The 25,252-nt window shown below is 39.7% G+C and overlaps 2 long non-coding RNA genes across 2 annotated transcripts; both read right to left on the reverse strand.

The window, feature by feature from the left end:
• Window positions 1–1,205: 1,205 nt before the first annotated feature.
• LOC134470739 (uncharacterized) lies at window positions 1,206–10,298 on the reverse strand. The gene is made up of 2 exons (XR_010039881.1): window positions 10,182–10,298; window positions 1,206–9,619 (listed from the first exon to the last, which is right to left on the reverse strand). It is a non-coding gene; the product is annotated as an uncharacterized LOC134470739 (long non-coding RNA).
• Window positions 10,299–13,390: 3,092 nt separating this feature from the next.
• Window positions 13,391–16,981, reverse strand: LOC134470740 (uncharacterized). The gene is made up of 3 exons (XR_010039882.1): window positions 16,857–16,981; window positions 15,667–15,706; window positions 13,391–15,198 (listed from the first exon to the last, which is right to left on the reverse strand). It is a non-coding gene; the product is annotated as an uncharacterized LOC134470740 (long non-coding RNA).
• Window positions 16,982–25,252: the final 8,271 nt, after the last annotated feature.

Here is a 25,252-nt window from a genome sequence, read left to right on the forward strand (position 1 = left end):
GCCCTCGGGCTGGCCAACTCCCAACTTCACTCTGACCTTTCCTCAAAGGGACTGGCTCTGGTGAGAACGAGTCTGGCTACAGAATTCCATCCATGATTTTCTTTTCTTTTATTCTCTTTCTTCTTTTCTTTCCCTTTAGTTTCTTCTTGGGTCAAAAGGATCCATCTCCCTCTGACTGGTCTCCAGGATGTTTTATTACAACATCTGAGCTATTTCCCTCAGAGAGGCTCCCTATTTTGCTGCTTTCTGATCCACCATCTTCCCAGTATTCAACATGGCTATATATAAAAGGACTCTGTTACAGACATTACAGATTGAAGATCCATAGCCTGATGTTGCCAGTAGATAAGCTTCATTTCACTCATACAGAATTTTATTTAATTGAAATTATAATCAACACTTTAAAATTGGAGTACTTCATATGAATCTCTGGACTTTCAAATTCTCTTGGGGGAAAAAGAAACAGAAGACCGAAAGCACTGGGCATATATTTTCATGTGGAAATAGTTCAATAGAACTGAGAAATGGCTGTCCTTGTAAAAGCACCGTGTGCTCTCATCTCACTGGTCTCCACTACCCCCTGTTGTATTATTGCTTCCATCCACTTCCCTAACTGCTTTAGCTATTTGAAGTTGAAACTGCTGCCATTTGTGAATCACAGATGTGACAGTCTCAGTATTTTCCTGTGCCTATAGTCAGCATTGCTGCACAGCCACTCAGAAATGTGGTTCATGCTTATTATTAAGCACATGACACATGACAAAAGTTTCACCCCAGTCCTGATAAAAATTACCAAGGGGGTGAGTGTCAGTACAGAGAACACTTTATTGTGGTCTTTGAGGAGATTATCATTTATGAAACACATATACTTAACTTCCAAATATTTTACTCTAATTTAGTTTAGCATCTGCAAAAGAAAAAGTATATATACCTTTTTCTCAGTAGCCATATTAACCAAAGAGGCCTAAGAAAATATGGAAAAACAAGATTATTTCCACATGTTGTTGGCAGGAGAAAGAGTCCCCCTTCTCTGGGAGCAGAGTGGTGTATTACTGAATCACTAGGTGTCAGCTTGATACTTTCTCTGAATGAAGTCATGCTTCTATTTTCTTTTCAAAAGATGTAGTAATCCAGTCTGTAGCACATGCCTGTGTAGCTGCTAAGGCTAGTGGGTAGCAGAAAAGAGCAAACTGTCACACACAGTATGGTATGACTCTACAGAGTTTATTCATCTCCTTTCTTGGAGCATTCCCAGTATATGCAGCAATTGGACAGATATGGTGAATCCATTGATCCTTCCTAGTAAACTCATCTTTGGTGAATTTTAGAACTCTGCCAGTTAAAATTGGCAGAAGCTAACTTACAGGAAAAACTCTATGTTCCATGCGTCATATTTAGAAAACAAAAATACATTGATTTATGTAGATGTTTGATGACATGTTACATTTCAGATGGTATTAGTGAAGAGTTTACCATTCCATGGTAGTTCCTCTTGTCTTTTCCATCTGGTAGGTGCAAATCTATCTTTCATTTAATAAATATTGTGCACCTACTCATAGTTCTGAGTGCTAAGTTGTAGAGACCAACAAGATAATCAAAGGTTTTCTTCTAATGAGGACAAAGTGGCTGCAGAAGTCCCAGCCTCATCGTTTTAGAATCATCCTTGAAAAAGAATGGGAGCTCCCATAAAAGCCCCAACCCTAGCCCTTGTGTGTTACTGAACTTATCATTATGTCTGGGTAGAGTAGGGTGGCGGGGGAGTTGCTTTGATTGGGTGAGCCTAAATTGCATTAGTTATCTATCAGTATGTTAAAACTGATATGCCAAAACTTTTTTAAATTTTTTAAATTTTAAACAGATTAAGACAAAAGAGAACATAACAAAGCAGATCAGATCAGAACAATGCAAGTAACACAGCATTTTACTACAAGACAACCCATAATTAATAGTAACTATCATAATATCTCTTTCTTTGAAATAGTTGAGCATAGCTTCATGTATGATAGTGTCAAACATAACAAAACAATATAAAACCATTCAAGAGAATGAAAGCATTACAGGGCTTTCAGAACCAAATAGCAGAGAATCAACAGTGGCTACTATATTACCTCATTTTCCATAGAAAATTTGTTTATACTATCACACATAACAATATCCAATAAGATATAACAGGATAGAACCAAAGGAAACAAAAACAAAAGCATAGTAGGCTGCCAGAGTAAGATAATACTAAATCAGCTCTGGCTATTCTGTCTTGTTTTCTTTAAAATAGCTGTTTATCACAGATACTAAAATCAAACAAACTAGGATAAAACCATTCCAACTAATGAATGCAGACATTATAAGGCTTCAGAGGGTGCCAAAACTTTAAAATACATAGTAGTTAACACTTCTCAATGGCTGTGTGTCAGAAATCTAAACATGACTTAGCCAGCTTGTAATCTCTCATGAAGTCAGAGGCTGTTAGCTGATGTTGTCATGAATTTATGCAGAGTCAGATCGGGATTCTGGAATTCCCCTTCCAAGTTTCTTCACATAATTGTTGACAAATTCAGTTCCTCACCACACAAACCTCTCCATAAGGCAACATCTGGACATGGTGGCTGGCTTCCTCTAGGGCAATTGATTTCAGCCACAGTGCCCAATTTGAAAGTCACAGTAATCGCATAAGTTAATCTCAGAAGTGACATTGCACATTGTTGCTGTTCTTTTCCATTCTAACTAGAATGTTGGGACAAAGTGGATATAAACTTAGAAAGCAACTCACAATGGTGGGTTCTCTATTATAGATGGGAATTTTGAGGGCCTCCTAAAGTGTTCTGAGGCTAGTGATATGTAGAATGAGCCAGTCTGAAGCAGTTAAGGAGCCAACTCAGCTGACATAGCATTGGTTTGTGGAGATTTCCATTTGCTCATAGCCAAACTCACTGCCAAAGGCAAGGGCCTAAGTTTCACTTTCTATGAAGTTACAGATCTTAGCTTTCTAGGACTCAAAACATACCAAGGAGATGAATTGATAAAAACATGCGCATGATATAAATCTGCAACAGTTACCTAACACTAAACAACAAACCACCTCAAAACCTAGTGTGTTTTTAAACCAACTACTTATTTGGTTTGCAGTGATAATTTTTTGGTCTGGTCACCCCAGCTTACCTTTAATGGACTTTCCTGTGTGTCTTCAGGCAGTGAGAAAGTCAGCTCCAGGGGGCTTCTTACATATGTATCGTCTTTGACAGAATGATTGGTTTAGAGCAGTGATAGTGAACCTCTTAGAGCTTTCAATACTCTGGCATGTGCCATAGGTTTGCCACCACTGGTCTAGGAAAAGCTTAGTAGGATTCCAGTTTTTGTCCCATATACTCTCTGATGTTTCAGAAAGACGGGATCAGCTCCTTCCTACAGTGATTTTAGTGACTCCAAGGAGGAGAGAAGTTAAATGTACAGGCTCTTTATGTTGTGTTTGCTCTTTGTTTATATTGTGTTTGCTTCTTTTACATATGCCAAGTTCAACGAATGAAGAAGTAGCTCTACCTCTGGGCAGAAGACATTACAAAAGTGAACAGACACAGGGATGAGGAAATCAGTAACCAATTTTGTGTGTACCATACAGTCTGTCAGTGGAATCACTGATGAACATAGAAAGCATGAAAGAAATAGACAGATGGGAAAGAAATTGCTAGAAATATCCTGGGCTTTCCTGTGGTCAGACTCTTCAGTCTCAACAGACAAAGACACAATACCAGATTTTAGGCTTGTCAACTGGAAAACCAGAGCCAATCTGAGACTGATCATCATCTTTGCACCTGTGATGACATACTGCTTAAATATTCTAAATGTATTTCTTATTTTCTAATCTCACATGCAAGCTGAGATACTGGTGAAATCAGGAAAAAAATGCAAAGATAGATAAATGGGAATCAAGTCAGGGAAATCAGTTCAATACCATTTATCAATATATGACTCTAAAAGTCTGAAAGCCAAATATCTGAGATACTGTATCTTTTCTTGGTTTGATATGAGACATTGCTTTGACCCACATGTGATTCTGCTGCTCATCACTTCCTAGAAAGCAATACTGGCTCCAAAAGTGAATTCTGATTTTCAAAAACAAAAGATTGAATTCTAAATGTTTTTCCCATAGAGCGAGCCACATGGCTTCCACTACAGAATTTTGTCTCATAAATGTTAGCCTCTCTGACATAGGGCCTGTTCAAATTAGGTCATAGGTGATGGTGAGATTAAAATGATATTTGGATAAGAAATGTAATAAAATTCGGTTCTGTTTTCAACCAGTCACTCCTCTCTACAAAGTCTAAGAGGGGAACAAATGAGTAAAGGACAGTGCTTGGCAAATGAAAGATTTATGAGTTGGCTGCTTATCCTGATACAGAATCCTAACCTTACAGTGGATCAGATTCCATAGAGAAATTCCAGGAATCACATGGATTTCCTTAGTTATATGTGGCTGTTAACGTACTACCCTAAAACTTTGCAGTTAAAAACACCACACATTTTATTTTTCAGTTTTAATGTGTCCAGACTCTGGGAAGATCTTAGCAGGGCCCTCTGTTTAAGTTTCTTGTAAGCAACAAAGGGTTGGCTGGGCCTGTGGTTTCATCTGAAGGTTCAACTTGGGAAGAATCTACTTTTTTGTTGTTTACATAATCATTGCCACGTTTTGGTTCAGTGTCAGCTATTGAATTGAGGGCCTCCGTTCCTTACTGGTACTTAACAGAAGCTTGCCATATCCTTTGCCATGTAGGCCTTTATCTGAGTGCACTGTCTTTGTCTGCTTTCCATTACTAAAACGAAATACCCAAGTCTGGATAATTTTTGAAGAACTAAGGTTTATTTACCCTATAGTGCTGGAGGTTGGGACATCTGAGAGGATGGTGTCAGCGTTTGCTAAGTATCTGGAGAGGATCTTGTTGCTGCATAACATGGTAAAAGGCATTACATGGTGAGACAGAGCAGGCGTGCTGGCTTGGGTGTCTCTTCCTCTTAAAATCCAGTAATGCCTTCGTTAGTACTGTACTTTCATGATCTCATCTCATAGTTAGTTCCTAAGTGCTCTTCCTCCAAATGCCATTAGCACATGAATTTAGGGATTAAATTTCCAATATATAAACATTTTAATCATACCAAAGCTTGCATAATTGAAGTAATCAAGCTATGAAGACAATACAAATGTGAATACCAGTAAAATGGAAGTTCAGTTCTTCCAAAACTTAATACAGAGGTGACATTATATCATTTATGCTGTATGTTGTTCCCTACAAACAAACTTACTGGATCCATCCCATACTCCAAGGGCAGGAATTATCTGAGAGCATAAATAGGCAAGGTAACAATGACTAGGAGCCATGTCCAGAGTAGATATGGCCTGGAGTAGGGGAGAGAGGTATCTTAGCACCTCATCCAATGGATGTGCTCAGTCTAGACCAAGTATTTCAACCCTCCTCCTAGAGGGGAAGTGGAAATGGGAACGGAAAACTATCATCATCCCCTCAGGGAGAGTTTCCAAGTTGATGTATATGTGCAGACAGACACATCCCAAATGAGAAAGAGGTTCTGGGCCAAAGGATTTGGGCCCATCATGTAGAAGACAAAAATTGGTATTTCATTAAGACTACACAGTTTAAAGACAGAGGAGTGCCATGAACCTTCAAAACATGAGCAACATTGGTTTCTTTAGTGAAGCAGCAAAAAGTCAAAAGCGAACTTGGGCTCAGGAGTTTCTGAAGATACTTATACTCAGGAAACTGTCCTAATTGTAAGTGCACACAGCTCAGGGAAAACGGGTGAACAAAGAGAAATATTTGAAAATGATGTTAAGGTAAAGGAAACTTTTATTGAAGAGAAGAAAAAGGAAAAAAAGCACTTTCAAGTCTTATCCTCTATGTTCTCAGGGCTCAAACTGGGATTTAGGATAATTTTCTTACTGTTATTATATTAGAAGAGCTGGAACTCTGTCCGTCAACCCATGACCACAACAGGAAATCATTAGACATAAAAAGTATTTTGTTCATTCATTCATTCAACAACTCTTCCTTTAGAACCAAATTGTTCCAGATGTGGAAAAAGCATGGGCCCATTTTTTTATGCAGCTGATGTTCTAGAAGGGATGCATATTAAATATAGTGAATAATATGGTCATGGATAGCAATCTGTGGAATGATACAGACGAAATGAGTAATGGGCTAACATGAGAAAGGATGGGAACAATTGAGTTGTTGGTTCTTTAAGCCAAACAGTCAAAGAAGAATTCTGACAGAGTGGTAGTTTAAGTTCATGATAAAGAGTTAGAGTGAAGTTTTCCAGAACAAGGAAACTACAAGAACAGTACCTGTTGTAGTCAGGGTTTTCAAGGAAAAAATTTAATACAGGAAACATAATTTATCAAATTATTTTATAATATTCACCCACAAAGTCATATGTAGAATGGTGCAAGAGATCTGTCCACGCACTAGGGACCCAAAGAATCCAGTTGAGGGCCTGGATTCTGTGGCAATGTCCTGCATGAGTCCATCTGAAGACCTATAGCCCATTGCAATGTCCTCCAGGAGCCCAGTTGGAGGCCTACAGGTCATGCCAATGACTCGTGCTAGTCTGTATCAAGGATCTGCACCGGGAATGCCCAAAGGTCAGGGATGAAAGATAGAAAGTCTGTGCCACAGGGGTGAAGGATCTGAGCCAGAAGGCTGAAGGATCTTCACTGAAGCTAGAGGTAAGATACAAGGTAAGGAACAAGGCTCCCCTAAAGAGGACTTCAGCCATCCTCAGTGACAGCGAAGACAAAACTTCTCTGATGATAAGAACAGCTGAGTTCATATGAGGAAAACCAGCATGACAAGCTTCTCCAGGAGAATCAACAACACACTATCTTCTCTGCCAATTCTCTTTTTATGTTATTGGCAACAATCCTAAAGGTGGGCCTTCCACATCCAGAACCATGCTGATTCAGTTCAGCTGGGTGTTAAAGTTGATCATTAGTTAATCCACCACAGCACTTTATGCTTAACAAGATGTGATCATTAATTCTGATACCTCAACTCACTGGATTAAGAAATCTCTAGCAGATTATTAAAGCACACTCCAGAGTATGTCTGAGTGAGTCATGGAGGTATGGTCTTGGGAGCTATATATATTCCCTGCCTGTTTCTCTTTGAGGTTGTTCTGCCTGCTATTCTGTGCCCATGAATTAAATAGCTTTGCTCTACCATGGTCTTCCATCATGATGCTTCTTCTTTGGAGACAGCTGTCTATGAACTGAAGGACCCTCCCCATAAAAACCTAAGCTAAATTAAACATCTCCTAAGTTGTGAATGTCAAATTTCGTGTCATGCAATAGGAAAACTGACTGGTACACCTATCAAAGAATAGAAAGGAGATCCATTTGGCTGAAGAAAGTTGAGCACTAGCAAAGTAGTGGAAGTTGTAGACCAAAGACACTGCTGGGACCTGATCATGTAAACACATTTTTAAATTCTGTGAGAATCCCTTAGAGATTGTATTAGTATCTTGTTGCCATAACAATTCATCACAAACTGTGTAACTCAAGAGAATACAAATGTATTATTTTAGTGTTCTGAAAGTAAGAGGTCCAAAATTATTCTCTGAACTAAAGCCAACACATCTATAGAGATGCTTCCTTTCTTAGGCTCTCAAGGGGACTCTGCTTCCTAGTCTTGTCCACCTTCCTGAGGCTGCCTGCATTCCTTGGCTCACAATCCCCTTTCATCTTTAAAGAGCATCACTGTATCCTCTGATTTTATTATTACAGCTCCTTTTCTGTCCATGATGCTCCTGCATCGGTTTGATTGTATTGGGCTCACCCAGAGAGTTGAAGATAATCTCCCATCTCAGATCTTTAACATATCTGAAAAATCCATTTTTCCATGTAAGATAACATATTCACAAGTTTTTGGAGTGCATATATGGACATCATAGGAAGACCTTTGCTCTATCTCCCTTTATTCTGTGTCTCTCTTTTGCAGATGCTAGAAGCAAAGGATTGCCACGACCTGATTTAGATTGAGGACATGGTTTGTAATGGTAAGAGGAAGATCAGGAAGCTCAATGGAAGCCATTGCAATAGTGCACGGTTGAGACAGGGTGGTTTACTTTGACCACTCCATCTTTGTGTAGAGGAGAAAAGTGACAGAGAAGGAAGGAACTAATTCCAATGAATCCTGCCAAACTCACTTTACTGGTTCCAAATCAAACGCTCCTCCAACCATCCCAACTTTACTCTTTCTAGAGACTATCAGGGTGTGTGTGTGACTCTCTAAAGGAAAAAGGCTAGCACTAGAAGGAAAGAAAAGGAGAATAAGATTAGGGTTTCCTCAGTGGTGAGGAAAACCTAGCATAGTGAGCTGCATCGTGGTTATTCAAAGATCTGATACTAACCAGCTTTCCATCACTACAACAAAGCATCTGAGATAATTAATTTTAAACTTAAAAGGTTTACTTAGCTGTTTTGAAAGTTCCAATCCCCATTGCTTTGAACTTTTTGGGGTGTCAGACAACAATGACAAGGAGCACGTGCAGATCAAACTTCTCAAGTTTTGAGTAGGAAACAAAAGAAAGGATGAGAAGTGACCAGCATCCTACAACCTCCCTAAAAGTGATGTTCCCCCGTGACTCCCCTCGCCCCAGAGCCTCACCTCCTAAGGAATCTACCATTTCCCAATAGCATCACCATAGGGACAAAAAGTTTAATACATGGTCTTTGGGGAGCACTCATACAAACCATAGGCCAGCTCTGGAATTTATAAACATTATCCTTTTGGAGACAAATGTCTTTGCAGCAGTGACTAATTGAGGTCCTTGAGATGATAGAGCTACCTCAGATACTCAATACCTAATAACTAAATACCATCACGGTATTCTTATAAGGCAGAGGTCAAGGGAGATAACAAAGATACAGAGACGATGACAAGATGAAGCAGAGAGACACACAGCTGTATACAAAGGAGTGTGAAAGCTGCCAGAAATCTGGAAGAAGCCAAGAAAGTTTCTCCCCCAGAGCCTCCAGAAAGCATAGCTCTGCTCACACCTTGCTTTTAGACTTTGGGCCTCCCGAACCATGAGGGTATATATTTCTTCTCTTTAAAGCCACCTTGTTTGTGATAAGTTGTTATTGCAGCCCTGGGAGTGTCAGATCATTGCCTAGAGACTAACTTAACTGCTGTAAAATGGACCAATCTTGAATCCCAAAAGCAAGCCCCTCCAAGCCAGGAAACTGCTGTCAGGGGTAGAATTCCCTCCCAATTGCTCCAGAAAACAAAAGGAGAAGAAACAAGGCCACTGTGACAGCCGGCAGACTCTGGTGCTTCTGAACCCCTTCCTCAGGGGGGCTGTTTTCGTCAGCTGGAGTAAAAAGCCAGGACCTCATCTCTGTGGGTGCAGCCCTCCAGTGGGGCCCTGAAGACAGCTGTTGCATCATACAGCTCAAGCCAGGGGACAGCTTGCCTCCCCCTCGCAGTACACCCACCTGGGTTTGATGCAAACTCCTTTCTGTGTGATGCTGCAGAGAGTGATGGAAAGCTACAGAGAATGGACGAAACTCACAGACCATCTGTTCCTCTTCTGTGTTTTGTGGATTTCTTTCCAACTGTTAAGCATTAGATAGCAGTCGTCAGGCATCATCTCAAAACCTAACCATTTGGGTAGAGACATTCTTTTCAAACTCTATGAAAATCACTCATAGATCAGTAATTCTCCAGGGCTTGGAATAGGGGGTGAATTTTATTTTGAAACATCTTCAAATATTATCATATAATTTTATAACTAGGAAAAGAAAATAAGATGTCTTGTTTCTATTATACAGACTTTGAGAAGGAAAGCTTAACAAAATCTTGCTAAAAGAGCTATGAAGAAAATGGAGGAATTTTTAATCAGGAAAGAATAAAGGCTTGGAGAATGAAGACTTACTGGAATTTCCTGGTCACTCTGATATTGGTATGTTCATCAGAAAGAGACCCAGGAGACATATGATATGCATGTGAACATACATATACATGTATACATGTATACATGTATGTACATATGTATGCATATATAGAGAGTGTAGCATCTTCAGTGTATGCATCACCTTTTTTTGAGTCTCAGTGTAAATTAAAGGTGAGTGCAATTGTTAGCTTACAGTCAGACCGGAAGGGATGCACTATGCTTACCAGGGCAGAGTGAGATGTGTCAGCTTCTGGACATGGGCTCCATCCTCCACATCCTGCAACTCAGGGGCTGAACTGTGGAGAATCCAGAGGGGTAACAGACTCTCACTTCAATTTCAGAGGCTCCCAGCAGGAATTCTATTCTAGTAGGACAACTCCTGTGCCTTAGAAAGGAGTGTGGGGATGCGGAGGGCAATGGATAAATTAAGAAGTTAATTTCCCAAATATTATCCACAACTAAGCACTCTTGCCAATTTGACAATGAGAACCAATGTTGGATTCTTCTGGAACATGCTCCCATTTCATTCATACTACTGCAGAAAACTTTACTTGCATAGGAATAAAGAGATAACTCTGGAGTGTAATGAAGCGTGACAGCTCAGATTTTGGGAACCGAGTGTTCAAATCCCAGCTTTGCTACATAGTGGTTGCATTGCCTTGGGAAGTTACTTAACTATTTCCTGTCTTTGCATCTTTAAAATAGGGTCATAAAAATATGTCTTCATGATTGTTGTGGAGATTGATTAAGACAGCACCTGAAACAAAGTGTGTTTCGTATATGTGTTAGCTATTAGTTTTCCTGACAGGCCAGGCTGGAAAGGCAAATGCGTGAACCATTCCAGGAGTGAGAAATAAGAGAGTGATGACCTACAGGTGCCTGTCCTGAGCACCGCCTGTGTGGTTTAAGGTGCAGTTTTGTTCCCTTTGCATGACACCTCCCAAAGAATGTAGCCCAGCAATACTATCTTTTCCCATTCTTTAAAAGAAATTGAGAAGCCCTATGCAAAACATCCTGATTTCAATATATATGCCACTTACTGCATTTCTTGAAATTCTAAATTGTGAAAACAAAAACATGTCCATTAAAATATCTGTTAAGTTGATTATATGTTTGAAATTTCTAGCCTACAAAAATCTATGGACATATATTTTCACCTATTTTAAGAGAGTTCTAAGGGTTTGGGAAGCCATTCCATTTTTTGATATATTAACTTGACATTGCCTTTTACAAAATAAGAGTTTAGCATTTATAATGTAGGCTTTGCCATAATAACTCAGTTAATCACCACAATAGCCTCTGAAGTAAGTACTGTTATTTGTGCCACTTTCCTGCTAAGGAAAATGAAGCGCAGAGAGGTTAAGTGACTTGCTAAAGATTAAACAACAGATAGTGAAATCCGATTTTGAGTACAAGCTCCTTTTAAAAAAATATTCGTTATTAATCAATTTTCAAAACACATAAAAAAGGTTAGCATGGCTAAAGCTGTCACCAAAGAGCACATTCAAGGCTGTACATTGCTGAATGATGCTGGTATTAGCAGGACCAGGACAGAACCATGTTATCACAACTCAGCAAAGATGTGCCACATACTCAGAGTGGGTTGTGTCCTCCAGAGGTTGATGTTTGGCCAATGGACATGTACATGGTTGACATGGCACTATGTGAAACCCTCCAGTAACAGCTCATCTATGTGTCATCACTGCTGCAAATTCTGGGAGTATTTAGCTCCTCTAAAGTCTACGCTATTTCTGTCACCCTCTCTTTATGTGGAAACAGCCCAGGGAGGTAGAGCACTTGCCTTAGTGCGTATAACCACTAATGCAGCAGGACTTGAATCCAAACAGTCTGGTTTCTGAGTCTACACAGTTAATTGGTATGCTTTGCTCATAAATAACTGAGCACTCCAGTTGTCTGAGGTTATATCCAGGTGTGAAAGAGCATATCAAAAGGTGTTAGGAATTAAATTACAGACAAACCCGAACATTTTGAGAGAAATACTGTTTGCTTCACAATGATGACAGCAGCCAGCTTATATTGAATTATCACTAAGTTTCCAACAGTGTTAGACACACTTCAGCTTCACAGGAAGTGAATGTTACCATTAAACCCATTTTACAGATGAGAAAGATGATTTGTCAACTTAGATTCGTCAACTAATTTGACACAGATGGTAAGTGGCCAAGCCAAAGTTTAAAGCCAAAGTATGAGAGCCTAAAGCTGTGTGCTTAATTAAATCTCACATTAAAATGTTTTTTAGAGTATGTTTCTTTCCAGAATGACTTCTGCTAAGGAAGTTGGAATAAATGTGACTGATGTTTAATTGCTACTCAAATGTTCAGTAAACTTCTAGAGAGTGTCCACGGAGAAGTCCACATGATCAGGCAATGTGTGGGAGCTCGGGATCTAGGATAGAGCCCCTTGGGGCTGGGGTTCTGACACCTCGTAAGTCCCAGACCTCAAACACCTAGCACCCTGAAATAAGAGGACAAGTGCCCTTCCCCAGTCCTGGAAAAATGTAAGGTACACCATTTTATTTTGTTCCTGGTGAAACCTAACACCTACCTTGATATTAACTTTGACTGTGGGACTTCTTTACAGTTCTAAATAACAAACCCCACCTCAAATTGGGGCAATGAAGAGAAAAATATCACTTATTTATTTAAATCTGGTTTCAGATAATTGTGAATCCAGATACTTGTACAATGTCAGAAAGTTGCCCTTCTCCATTTCCACCTAAGCTTCTCTTCTTGGTGGTCCCCAGAAGTTCAAACCTATCTCCCCAATGCTTAGCAGTACCAGCTGAAGGACAACTTATTTTTGTTTTCAATAGTTTCAAAAAATCTGGGATTAAGTTTTACTACTTCAGCTTGAATATCTATCTCTAACTTAATTATCTTAGCCAAGGAGATAAATATAAGATTTGCCAAGCTTGGATCACAAGCTCTCTCCTGGATTTGGGTAGAAGTGAGAAATAGTCTCTTTGAATCACTCTGGGCATGGGTGATTTTCCAAAAGACAACAATGTGATTAAAGTAAGAAAGAGGAATTGGTTCTGGATGTCTTCTCAAATGGCAAGTGTCTTTCAAAATACCATCAAATATGTCAACTGTCTCTGGGTGCTAATGCTCTAGAGAGAGACTCCTCTATCCCTGATGCATTCACCAATTCCATCCTAGTGAAAGGTATTAAACATCTCTGCAGCTTATAAGAAAGGCAATAGTGTGGTCCATTTTCTAATTCTGTAACAAACTACCCAAAGTAATTTATGAGATACAGAAGTTTATTTTCTTCACAATTCTGGATGTGGGCAAGTCCAAGTACATGGTGTATTTTATTTGTATATATATATATAATTTTATATATATGCTATAATTCTTTTTTAAGAAAAAGGCACAAAACAAAATTTCATAACAAAATAATACAATAACAGTTGTCAACACATTACATTTTATTATCTTTAAAGTAGTTGCTCAGGGTACAAGATATAGGCATAAAAATTTCTACAATTGATATTAGCACCAACTTTTTCTTTTAATGAACTAAGAGACACTAATAGTATAACTGACTTGCATTTTTCTCTTTTCCCAATTGTTTTTTCCTATTTCACTCATCCTAGTTCCTTTTCCCTTTGGAACATTTTCTTCCCGTGTCACAGTATCTATTGTACATATTAGACCTTGTTTAGACCTGAGGACCAGTGGAACAGATTAAATGACACACTCAACCGCCTTATCTTCCACAAAGGGGCCAAACATGTTCTCTACAAGAAAGACAGCCTCTTTAGTAAATAGTGCTGGAAAAATTGACTCTCTACATGCTAAAGCCTAAAATTAGGTCCATGTCTATCACCATATACTAAAAGTCAAAATGGAACGTTCTCCCTTTGGTTGGGGAAGGTAAGTGGTTAGGTTATTGAGTGGGAGATATTGGAAGCACTTTGCCAGCACCAGGGTAGATCTGGCCTGAAAATACTGCAACCAGAGCTGAAAGGTGTTTTCAAATGTGTCTGGATTTTTCAGCTGTTTGAACCAATTGCCTGTCATTTTTCTTTTTCCCCATGAATCAAACCAATTTGAAGTGCATTTTATGTCGCGTGAATCTTACGTATGTGAAACTAGTAGTACCCGGATTGAGAACACAGCTCTGCCATTTTTTGCAAACCACATCATGTTGGGTAATCATTTAGTGCCTGTACTCCTCTGTTGCTTTCTCTGCAGAGTAAAGATATTTTCCTTGTCCAGGTCTAGACTAGGACCTGAGATGAGAGCTGATCCATGCTTACAACACGTGGGCTCCATTCACGTAAGTTTCTACTGGCTTGATGTGAACAAGAAAAATACAAAGCAAGGAGGATCCAAATTCAAAATCCCTACATGCAACGAAGTAGACATGAGAGCAACTACTTCACAAAGCCTGCTGAACTACGGCACATTGACGTTTCAGGTGAGACCACAGCTGTGCTCCCTGAGGTACAGAGCGGTATTCCCTTGCATTAGGACTCTGCAGAAAGCAAGCTGCACAACTGTCCCCAAGTTTTTCCCCATTTTGGCACCCTGCCCCCCTCAAAGCAAAAGAATGGAAGGGCCTTTGAGTCCACGGCTGTCTTTTAATTTCAAAACTGAACACGACCACTCTTTATTTTTAATCTTCTCTTCCCCTTCTGTGCCTTCAAGCAGCTTTTCTGGGGAGAGAGTGTCTGCGCCCACACTGGCAGACCTGAGTCTCTGGCCACAAGCCAGCTGCCAGGATGGGCCACTGCCATGCCCACCCACCCCAGCCACCAGGAAACCAGCCTGCGGGTGCACTGTGAGGACAGTGAAGTCAAGTCCCACAGGTGGCCCAGGCGAGGAGCAGGTGCCCCCATGCTTGCTCAGTCTGTTCACACACACACACACACACACACACACACACACACACACACGTGCCGCCAATCAAGTGGGAGCACCTGAAACAGTAGAAAACTAGGGGAGGCCCTGAGGCCTGCAGTAAGCATCGCTGTGTACCAAGTGCTTCCTCTGCCAGGAAGAAGGCTCAGATAGGTTAATAAGCAGAAGAAGCTATGGATAGGTGCCTCCTCTAGTAACCCCTGCTGCAGTCTCAACCACTAGCTGACATTTGCCACAGGACACGTAGGGAGAAACCTCTAAAATGACTCTTGCTTGCCCAGCTGCCATCTAACTGAAACCAGGGGGATGTAGAATCAGGAACCACACAGCTGAGCTCAGTCAATTCCCAGAACTGTGAGAAATGATAAGAAATGATTGCTATTAGGAACAGTTAGTATAAATTAGTTCCTGTAACAAATGATCAATCCTTGGGCTGTGGCATAAAATAATAAAATTGAATTAAAAATGAGTTGCTTGACTTGTGATATTTGAATCCGAACTGAATAGAAACCATTTCTACAGTTTCTTTTTTTTCTTGGAAAATTCTCCACCTCCCTTTTGATGTTTCTATGTTTAAATACAGGACCATGGTGATGATGATAATCATCACCATAATCATTTAGGCTACTATTTCTTCAGACCTTTGCCTGTGTCCTTCAGAGAATTAAGGCTTTTACATATGTTTCTCATTTTTTGATCGAAACAGCTAGATAGTGTCCCCACATCTGGGGGGCTTGGAACTCAGTTGTCCAGAGGCAAAGGCTAGAATACAGCAGGGGTGGAGTGTTTGTTGATTTACAGACTCTGATTCAACACTTACTTACAGAGCTCCAGTGATGTGCGGCTCACTCTATCAGGCCCTAAAAACAAGACAGATGAGGTTTTACACTGGTATTCCAGCGTGTCAGACAGATCATAAGAAAAGAAACAAGCAAGTAAATAAATGTCCCATTGTATTTAGATTGCTATAATAAAAAATCACAACTGAGTGGCTTCAACAAATTTATTTGCTCTAGTTATGGAACCTGGAAGTCCAAAATCAAGGTGTCAGCAATTTGCTTCCCAGTGAGGGTTCTCTTTCTATTTGCATCTGGTTATCTTTTTGCTACTTCCATGTCTTAATGAGGGAGAAAAGAGAAGAGAAAAAGAGAGCTCCTCTCTCTTTCCTTTCCTTACAAAGCCACTGATCATAGCGTGGGTAACAGTGGGCCCTGGCTCTCGAGATCTCATCTAAATCTAGTTACCACTCAAGGATTGCATCTCCAACCAGTGTCACACTGGGGATTAGGGCTTCATGTTTGAATTTTGCATGTGTGTATTTATTTATTTACTTGTTTGTTTTTTAAAATTTTAATTAATTTTATTGGTACAACCTAGATATACATAATGATCACATTTATTATAGAAATTGTATGCCTGCAGATGATATATGTTGATTCCTCTTTTTTCCCAATTCCCATCGCATTCCTTTCAACTTCCTTCCCTTTCTCACTCACAAAACTCTGTTTTCATGTTCTCTTTCTTTTCTCATTTTTTCCCTGACACCAGTTCCCGTTTCCTTTTGAATGGTTTCTTCCTATTTCATGATATCTATTGTATATTTTGATCCTTGTTTGCACAACATTTGAATTTTGAAGGAACACAAATATTCAGACCATAGAGGCACCCATTGTGGTTATTTCTGTCACAGTGACAGTATTCATGGTAATTAAGGTGGTACCTTCAGTCCGTGGAGGTCTGCCACAACCACCTTGAGGAAATGGACTTTAGAGACATGGCGTGAGATCTGTGAAAGAGCATCCTGGTGACAGACCCACAAATAAAGGAGCCAGGGTTATGGAAGGGTTGGACTTCAAAAATCAAAACATATGTTGACACAGGAATAAACAACAACAAAAAAGGATTATATGAAATAAAGTCGTCACAAAACCTTATTGACTGAGTTAGATGGTTTTCCATTACTGTGACAAATACCTGAAGTAAATCAAGTTAAAGAGAGGTAAGACTTACTTTGGCTCACAGTTTCAGAGTGTCAGTCCATGGCCCTCTGGCTTCCTTGATTTTGGGCTTGTGCAGAGGCAGAACATCATGGGGAAAGCACAGAATTAAAGAAACCTAGTCACGTCATGGCAACTAGGAAATAAAAAATAAGACAAGAAGGCGTCAGACTTCCAATATTCAAAGGGTAGGTCAAGGGCATGACCAAAGTGACCTAACCTCCTTGCACTAGGCCCCACTTCCTGGGGTTTTTCCCCACCTCCCAATAACACAACAGGCTGTGATCACATGGGCCTGTGGAAATGAACATTCAAGATCCAAGCTCTGGTACTGGCCAAGGTAAAGTGTGGGAATCTACTTTAAGAAAAATGGGAAATTTATTTTTATTTTTAACAGGGCAACGAAATTATCTGAAGAACTTTTAGAAAGTATCATTTCAGATTGTCCCATGGACAAAACCAAATGGGTGGATTCAGGAACTTCATTCAATGCTGACAGAAGAATATACGGCTGTAGAATGTAACTCCTGAACTCAGCTATGCATATGATCTCCAGGATCCAGAATTAGAGCTACTCAGCTGGATCAGGGCAGCACCTATGCAGAAGTGAGTATCTTTCTACTTCTGAGCAGAAAGTGGGCAAGACAGTAAACACAAAAGCCATAATGAAGTCAGAAAAAGAGAGTGGGCAAAGGCCACGGAGAGGACAGTGCAACCATCATAATTTTCATTTATTACAAAGAAGGAAGAGTCAAGTATGATGGTTAATGTCTGCAATCCTAGCACCTTGGGAGACTGAGGCAGAGAGACTGAGCCAGAAAGATGGCAAATTTGAGCACAATCTTGAGCAGTTTAGGAACATAATGAGACCCCGTCCAAAAATAAAAAATAAAAAAGGCTGGTGATGAGCTCATTGTGGAGGACCTGGGTTTAATTTCCAGTACTGGAAAAAAAATGAACATTAGCTGAAGTAAGCAGCTGATTCAGAACTTAGAAGTATATGTGAATGTACAATGCGAAACTCTACATTATCGGTTTGGAAAATCATGACAAAATTTATGTTTCTCTGAAGAATGATTACTAAAACTCATTCAAAGCATAGCATAATCTTAAATAAAGTCACATAGTGATTAGGAGGGAAGGTTTTGCAATCAGATGGATGTAAATTTGAATCCAGTTTTCACCACTTACTTCCTATGTGAATTGAGAAACTCTTAATTTCCTGACTCTTAAAACAAAAATTAAAAAGAGTCCCCATCTGGAAATTTATGTAATGAGAAGTGTGCAGAACATATATGAATAAATAATTTAAAAAATTATCAAGGGAACTTAAAATTAGGTCAGATAAAGAAAATTAAAGGTTGATTACTTAATAATGCCATTTTTTCTAAATAAATGTATGAGCTTGGTGGAGGTCTAATAAAGATCCCATACAATTTGATACATTCTGCCGACCTGGGGCTTAGCTGTCTCTGACATGACATTGGCCCATCTTGGCATTGGCCCAGAGAAACAACTTATTTCTCCCAAAGTAACTTCTGTGTGCTTCCTCTAGTTCCAGAAATAAACCTTTCACTCCCTTTTTGTGGGTGCGCCAACCCCTCCCCAATCCCAAGACTCCACAACCACCCAAGCCTCCACTCCCAGCCCAACTCCATAAAGGCTGCTCCCTAGCGCCCTCTTCCTGGGGATCTTTGGAGCCTGCCGGAGCCTCCTATGCCTTCAATAAATGCTTTTTCTTATCTCTATCTTTGTCTCTCAACAGATCAAAAAATCTAACACAATTAACTTTTAGTGATACTTTTCTTTTGGTGGAAAAGGGAGGAATTTTACAAAGTGACTCTAAAACTCAACTGCAAGAATGAATGGGAAATATGTCAAAGATTAATCTGAAACTGAAAAATAGACGCCACTCTGACTATAGATACTTTAAAATAGTATTTCAAATATTAAAATAACACAGAACATAAATGTTAGCACACAGATCAATATGATTTATTTTACAATACTTGTGACATAGTCAATGGAATGCGACAGATAACTCCAAGGTAATCTTTCATGTACCTGACTTTATTTGGTAGTAAAGATGTCCATACAAGACCATAAAGAAAGAAGAAATACAGTCAATAAATGATGCCGAGTCAATTGATTAATATTTAAGGATAAATAAAATTAAATTAAATCCTCATTTCACATTATACACCACTGTAAATTCTGGATTGATTAAAAAGTATAAAGTAATTTAAAAGTTAATTAAAGCTAATAAACAATCTTGACAAAGATCTGGCAACTTTATCACTGAATCACGGACATCTAACCTTGAAATCCCCTCTTGGCTCCCAGATTCCCTTGTTATATATTGGGACAAATATATATTTAAGGCAAAAATGCTTATATATGCATATATATTTTTATAGACAGGGGAATACACATGTACATGTGGGCATGTACACACACAGAGATAATCTCTCTATATTTGGGGTTCTATTTTTCACAGTTCTAGTTGCTTGCTATTAACTATAACACTGTATCATCTCATATAATCACAAGAAGGGTGAGCACAATACCATAAGATATTTTGGGGAGTTAGGGATACAGCTCAGCTGTGGAGTACTTGTCTGACAGGTACAAGGCCCCAGACTTTACCTGCCACACTACCACCCATTCTCTCCAAAAAAAGATATTTTGTGACAAATCACATTCATGTAGATTTTATTACAGTTTATTTTTAGACTATTCTAGTTCATTATTATTTACTGTTGTTAATCTCTTACTCTTCTCATGATAAATTAAAACTGATCATAGCTTTTATAAAAAAGTACTGTTATAGGAGTTTGTGTTATCTGCTGTGTCAGACATCCACTAGGGGATCTGTAACATTTCTTCCATGTTTAACGGGAAGAGAAACTGAATGAATATATAAATACTTACATATATATACACATAAAGACTTAAGATATATAATATATATCCAGTAGAAATATGGATAGCTAGATAGAGGATAGATGGATGGATAGATACATAGATAGATACTAAGGGTAAATCTCTATTTTTGTTAGAAATGATGAAAGATTGCTATGTGATTGCTATATGATTGAAATTTAAGATATTTATATTCAATATGGTATGCCTTAGGAAAAATTAAAAAGCTAATCTTTGGTAGATTTTGGAGTGGTCAATAAAAAGGAAGAACTCTTTAGTTAATGTAACTAAAAAGAGAAAGTAAGAAAACTTGCCTTTAACTTCAGAATTATAAAGAGATGAAATTAAAAATGCTGTACAAAAATATAATGCATAACTTCATGCTAAAAATTAGAAAATATTTGATAAAATAGATTCTAAGAAAACATATGTCACCAAAATATTGATCCTATGGAACAATTTTAAAAATCTGAGACAAGAAGTCAAATTTCCTCTGCAACTGAAAAATCAGTCAAACGATGACTATGACATAGATGATTTCATGGCTGAGATCATACGTTATTTGGATGAACTTAAGGAAGTTGGTGGGATCCTTACGGTCATGCCTCACCCATGAGACATCCAAGGGTTCTGCCAGAGCCAGGTTGGTGACAAGACTAGGGCAGGTGGCAGATCGTAGGGAGCCTGGAAGCTGTGGTAAACTGACACAGACATGACTCACAAAAGGGACAGATGCTACTCTCCTCCAACCAATTGCTGGCAAGAGGATGAAAGCAATTTGAATTCAATTCAGAGTGAATTGTAAGACTAGGCAGGCAAAGACACATCAGCATCCTGGAAAGATCTGTCTGCAAGTTCTCCCAAAGATGCTAAAAATGTAGAAGGGCTTAGGGAAGCTGAGTTTCATAACTTTATCCATAATCACTTTGAAAAATCCCTTTTAGAAGAGGTAATCCCCCTCACCAGTCTTTCCTGGTAAAACATTTTGCTCATTACTTTGGGTCTATACTGAGGTAATACAATTGAGAAACATAAAATAAAAATATTGTATTTTACCTCTATCTGAGCACTCTGGGTTATGGTGAAGGAAAGCTGGACTATTTTTAAACAAAACATTAATTTATCCACTTATTCAACAAATACTTATTGAGTGACCAGTGTCTTTCATGTGTTAGTATAATTATGGGTCTAGAGTAATGACTAAAATAGAAACAGTATCTGTTCTCTCACAGTATTATCTTCCTGAAATGGGATATCCCCAAAATGAGAGAATCTGGGATCTTCTGGTTGGTTTCAGAATCTGTACTTTTGTAATTAGAACTCATTTGCAGGGATTCAGAAGCTCAATCCAGAAGAACAGATCTGTGGCCTCCTTCAAAGTAATTCAGCAGAAAGGCCAATTCATGGGGCAAGGAAATGAAACAAGATTGGATACTAGTCCATCACCGTCACAGCTGGTGATGGCTTTAATGGCCTTTATATTCATTCTTCCCTTCCTACTTTTCATACATGTTTGAAAGTTTTTCATAGAGATATTCAGTTAAAATCAAAGCGCTCTCTCTCTCTCTCTCTCTCTCTCTCTCTCTCTCTCTCTCTCTCTCTCCTTGTTGCTGGATGCTCTTGAGTCAAAATGAGGGGAGGTGGTCTCTGCTGGTAAAGGATAGCATCTTCCTATTCAGGTGGAACTCCCGCTGATACCATTCAAACACTGTTCTTTTATGGGCAGAACGATAAGAAGGGAGCTCTGACTCACTGCTTTCCTCAGGATCCGTGTGAGACACAGTGCACTTGTGCCACACTGGTGCCTGCAGGGGAAGTTGCCTTCCTGATGTTCTACTTCCTCTCCCTGCCCTGGGGGCAGCTCCAGGCAGCCTCTTGCCATCAGGTTACCCAGGCAGACTCAGGCCCCTGTCTATGGTCAACTGCCCACAAGGCCAGATGAAATTCATCAGTGCATTGCAGCTCCACACTCTCACAGTGCTCTGCTCTGCCCCACTGCTCTGTTCTGGGGCCAGCCTAGAGTCTCCAGAGCTCACAAGCAGGGGCCAGGGACTGACTCAGTCTTCCCACTTGTGGGTTCCTAATCCTTGTGATGAACCAAGTAGATCTCTTCTCACTTGATGTGATGGGGAAGAGCCACCCCTGCTGCCTCGTAGGGAAGGGCTAAGAAAGGCCAACGTGCCTTGCTTCCTCAGGTCTTCAACATGCTCTGTACTCTCCCTGGGAAATTCTACACTTCAGTCTACCCCGTGTAGTTGGGAGTCACTGGAATAAAGACAGCAGAACTTGTTAGCCATCATATAAACCCTGAGGAGTCATTTGGCAACTTTTCTCTCTGAATGTCAGAATATTTCATTCTTATTATTTTCAGGTTTAAGGTTTCCGCCAATATTTCAAGCCAACGGTAAAAGCCTCAAACTGCATCCTATTTTACTGACTTTAGGAAGGCTTCCAAACTGGATTTAAGCCTCTTAGTCATCTATTGAGATGTTTATCTCGTCTCTCAATAAGAGACACCTTTGATACCTCTTGGGTCATTTTATTATCCTGATGCATAATTTTCAAGGAAACTGATTAACCACATACTAGCCAGCCATTTGTTACTCTAAAGTTGGCAGATTAAAACAAATCTCATTAAGAAAGCCAGCTTCTTTGGCATTACAGCTTTATTTATAGTTGCAACTGACATTTATTGAACATTTAATACAGGCCAGGCACTTACATGTATGATCAAATGTAATCCTCATTATACAACAAAGAAGTTTCACTGACCAAAGAGATAGATTCTATTGCCATTCTCATTCTGTTTTAGAGGAATGAGTGGCATGGAGAGGTTAAGTAGACTTCTCAAGGTCATACAGCACTGATGTACATTAGATTGGATCTAAATTTTGCTATCTCTGAGTTCCATACTGTCTGCCATGCACCAAGTACAGTGCTTGATAAGCCGATAAATACAAACTTTTCTCCAGAAATCATTTCTGAACTAGAGGTGAAGTCCATTCTTCTGGTGAAATTTGTCCAGAAACCACTTGGGATCTCCTCCTTGACTCCAGTTTCTGTAGTCAGATCTTGGAGAATGGCCAATTCCATACCTGTGCTCCCCTCAACTTTACCATCCCTCAAGCCTGGAAGACAGGAGAGAGAGAGAGAGGAATTGCCTTGGAGGAACTGATTCACAGGGCTCTGCTATGTTCTTGCCATCTTCTGGGTCTCTGCTGTAATTTCTACCCCATGGACTGGGGCCAAAAACACTGCTGTACTACTAAACAGATACAAACCTGATCACATCAGTTCCGGCTGAAGACCTCTCAGGGCTCTCCCTGGCCTTCAGAAAAAATGTCATTTTCCTTAATGCCAATATTTCTAGCTCATGTTAATGCCAGAGCTTCCTAATTTGTCTTCTGACCTTCACTCTTGTCTTTGTAGAATTCATTATATGCTGTGTGACTAGAGTGAAATTCCAAAGTATACGTCAGATCATGTTATTCCTCTGCTTAAACTCATGCCGTAGCTTCATATTGTGGAAGAACAATACCTATGCTCTGTTTACCATGGCCAAATAGGTCTACACCATCTGGCTTCATCTACCAATTTTCTTTTCACACACAAGATTCCTGCCACATCCTTTTCTGCCTTTCATCAAGCCACCATCTTGATCTTTCAGTTTCCCTAGATCTTATTAGGTCTGACCTCTCCTCTGTCATTGACCTTTCTTAGCTCAAAAGTCATCCAGTCCACAGCGGCCACCATACTACCTAAAGCAGTCCTGCTGCTTCCAACACCAGACATGTATCACATGGGCTAAGTTCATTTTCTTCACAGTATTTATCACTGCCCGCATTCTACAGTTTGGATCCTGGATTTTCCCCAAAGGCCTATTGCCAAATTATGGGTTCCCAGAGTGGCTCCCCTGGAAGACTGTGAAGCTTTAGTAGGTGGGAGGTTCTTATGCCAGTGGGGACACGCTCCCAAAGAGAACTGTGAGAATCCAGTTTCTTTCTGTCTCTCCCTCTCCCTTTCTCACTCCTTCTCCATGGCTCTTCTTTCTCTCTCTTCCTGGCCATGAGGCAAGCAGTATGGCTTTGTCTAGCATTTCTGCCATGAGCTAACTCCTCACCATAGACAAAACAATGAGGCCAATCAATATTAATAAACTAGAGGAGCCTCCAAAATTATGAACTGAAATAAACCTTTTATTCTTATAAAATGTTTGTCTTAGACATTCCATTGTAGTAACAGAAAGCTGACTTACAAAATATTTATCTGCTTATTTGCTTGCCTATTTACTGGCTATCCCTCTCACCTAACATATACATTTTTAGAGTCAGAGAATCCATAGCCTCAGTGCCTGTAACAGCGCTTAGCAAATAAGTGTGACAATTTTTGAGTGATCTAACACAGCAAAAAAGGTCCTGCAAGATGGAGCAACTACATTTCTTCAGAACACAGTAAATACAGATTACTTTTTACTTTCTATTACCTATCCATCCTCCTTCTGGTAACAGCACTCTCATTTTCTTCTGGCGAACCATTCATTTGTCCATGGTTTAAAATCAACTTTCTCTCTATGTGTGCAGGGCTGGGAAGTTAGCCCTCACCTAAAAGTCAGTGAATTCCATTTTCTGCCAGCTACGATTGTTTTCAGGTGGGCATGAACCAAATGGGCCTATGCAATACCAACGTAAAGATATTTGGTGTAACCGGTGGTGGAAAGGTATCCTCTTTCCTCCAGCATTGCTCACCTGGTAGGGTGTAAGCTAGGAATTCTGGGTACTTGAGAATAAAGCTAGACTGAGCATAGAACCCCTGCAGAGGTAGGAAAAGGTGAGATGAAAAGTTATTGTTTAGGGTGCTGAATGCCATCATACCTGAGCATCTCTAGCTTTGGACTATGAAGTCAACACATGTGGATTGATTTAATGCTTTGTTTTATGCACTGAGTTGGGTCTCAGTCACCTGTACCTAAAAGTTCATGGACAGCAGACTACTTCTCTAATTTCACTGGTCTTCATCTCTATAAATTAGGAATTGTGGTCACGTGCTAAATTTGAAAATGAATGAAATAAGTGAAAGAGTCTATTTTTGTCATGTAATATGAATTTTGAAAGTAAACGGTCCTCGTCTGAGATGATGGCTCCAATACTGTTAGGGACTCAAGCTACTTCTACATTTTCAGCTTCCCTGAATGTGTACTTTTTACCTTATGGTAACAAGGTGGCCGATCAACCCCCAGCACTAAGTCCTAGCTGCTGCAGGGAGAAAGTGACGGCAAACAGCATGACACGCGTGCTGGCAAAGCCTGACCATCAACCCTCTTGCCAGATATTTTATAGAAAACTCACAAAACAACTTTTCCCCAAGTTTCTTTCTTATTTTGGTAAAATATGTGCAGCAATTTGCCATCTTAAGTGTATGATTCAGTGGCACAATCACATCCATGATGTTGTGCAAACCTCACGACTTCCTCTGAAAATTTCCACCTAC

Source organism: Cavia porcellus, unplaced genomic scaffold (genome assembly GCF_034190915.1).
Source record: "Cavia porcellus strain 051 isolate PalLab524CR breed Dunkin Hartley unplaced genomic scaffold, mCavPor4.1 scaffold_16, whole genome shotgun sequence".
Lineage (NCBI taxonomy): Eukaryota > Metazoa > Chordata > Mammalia > Rodentia > Caviidae > Cavia > Cavia porcellus.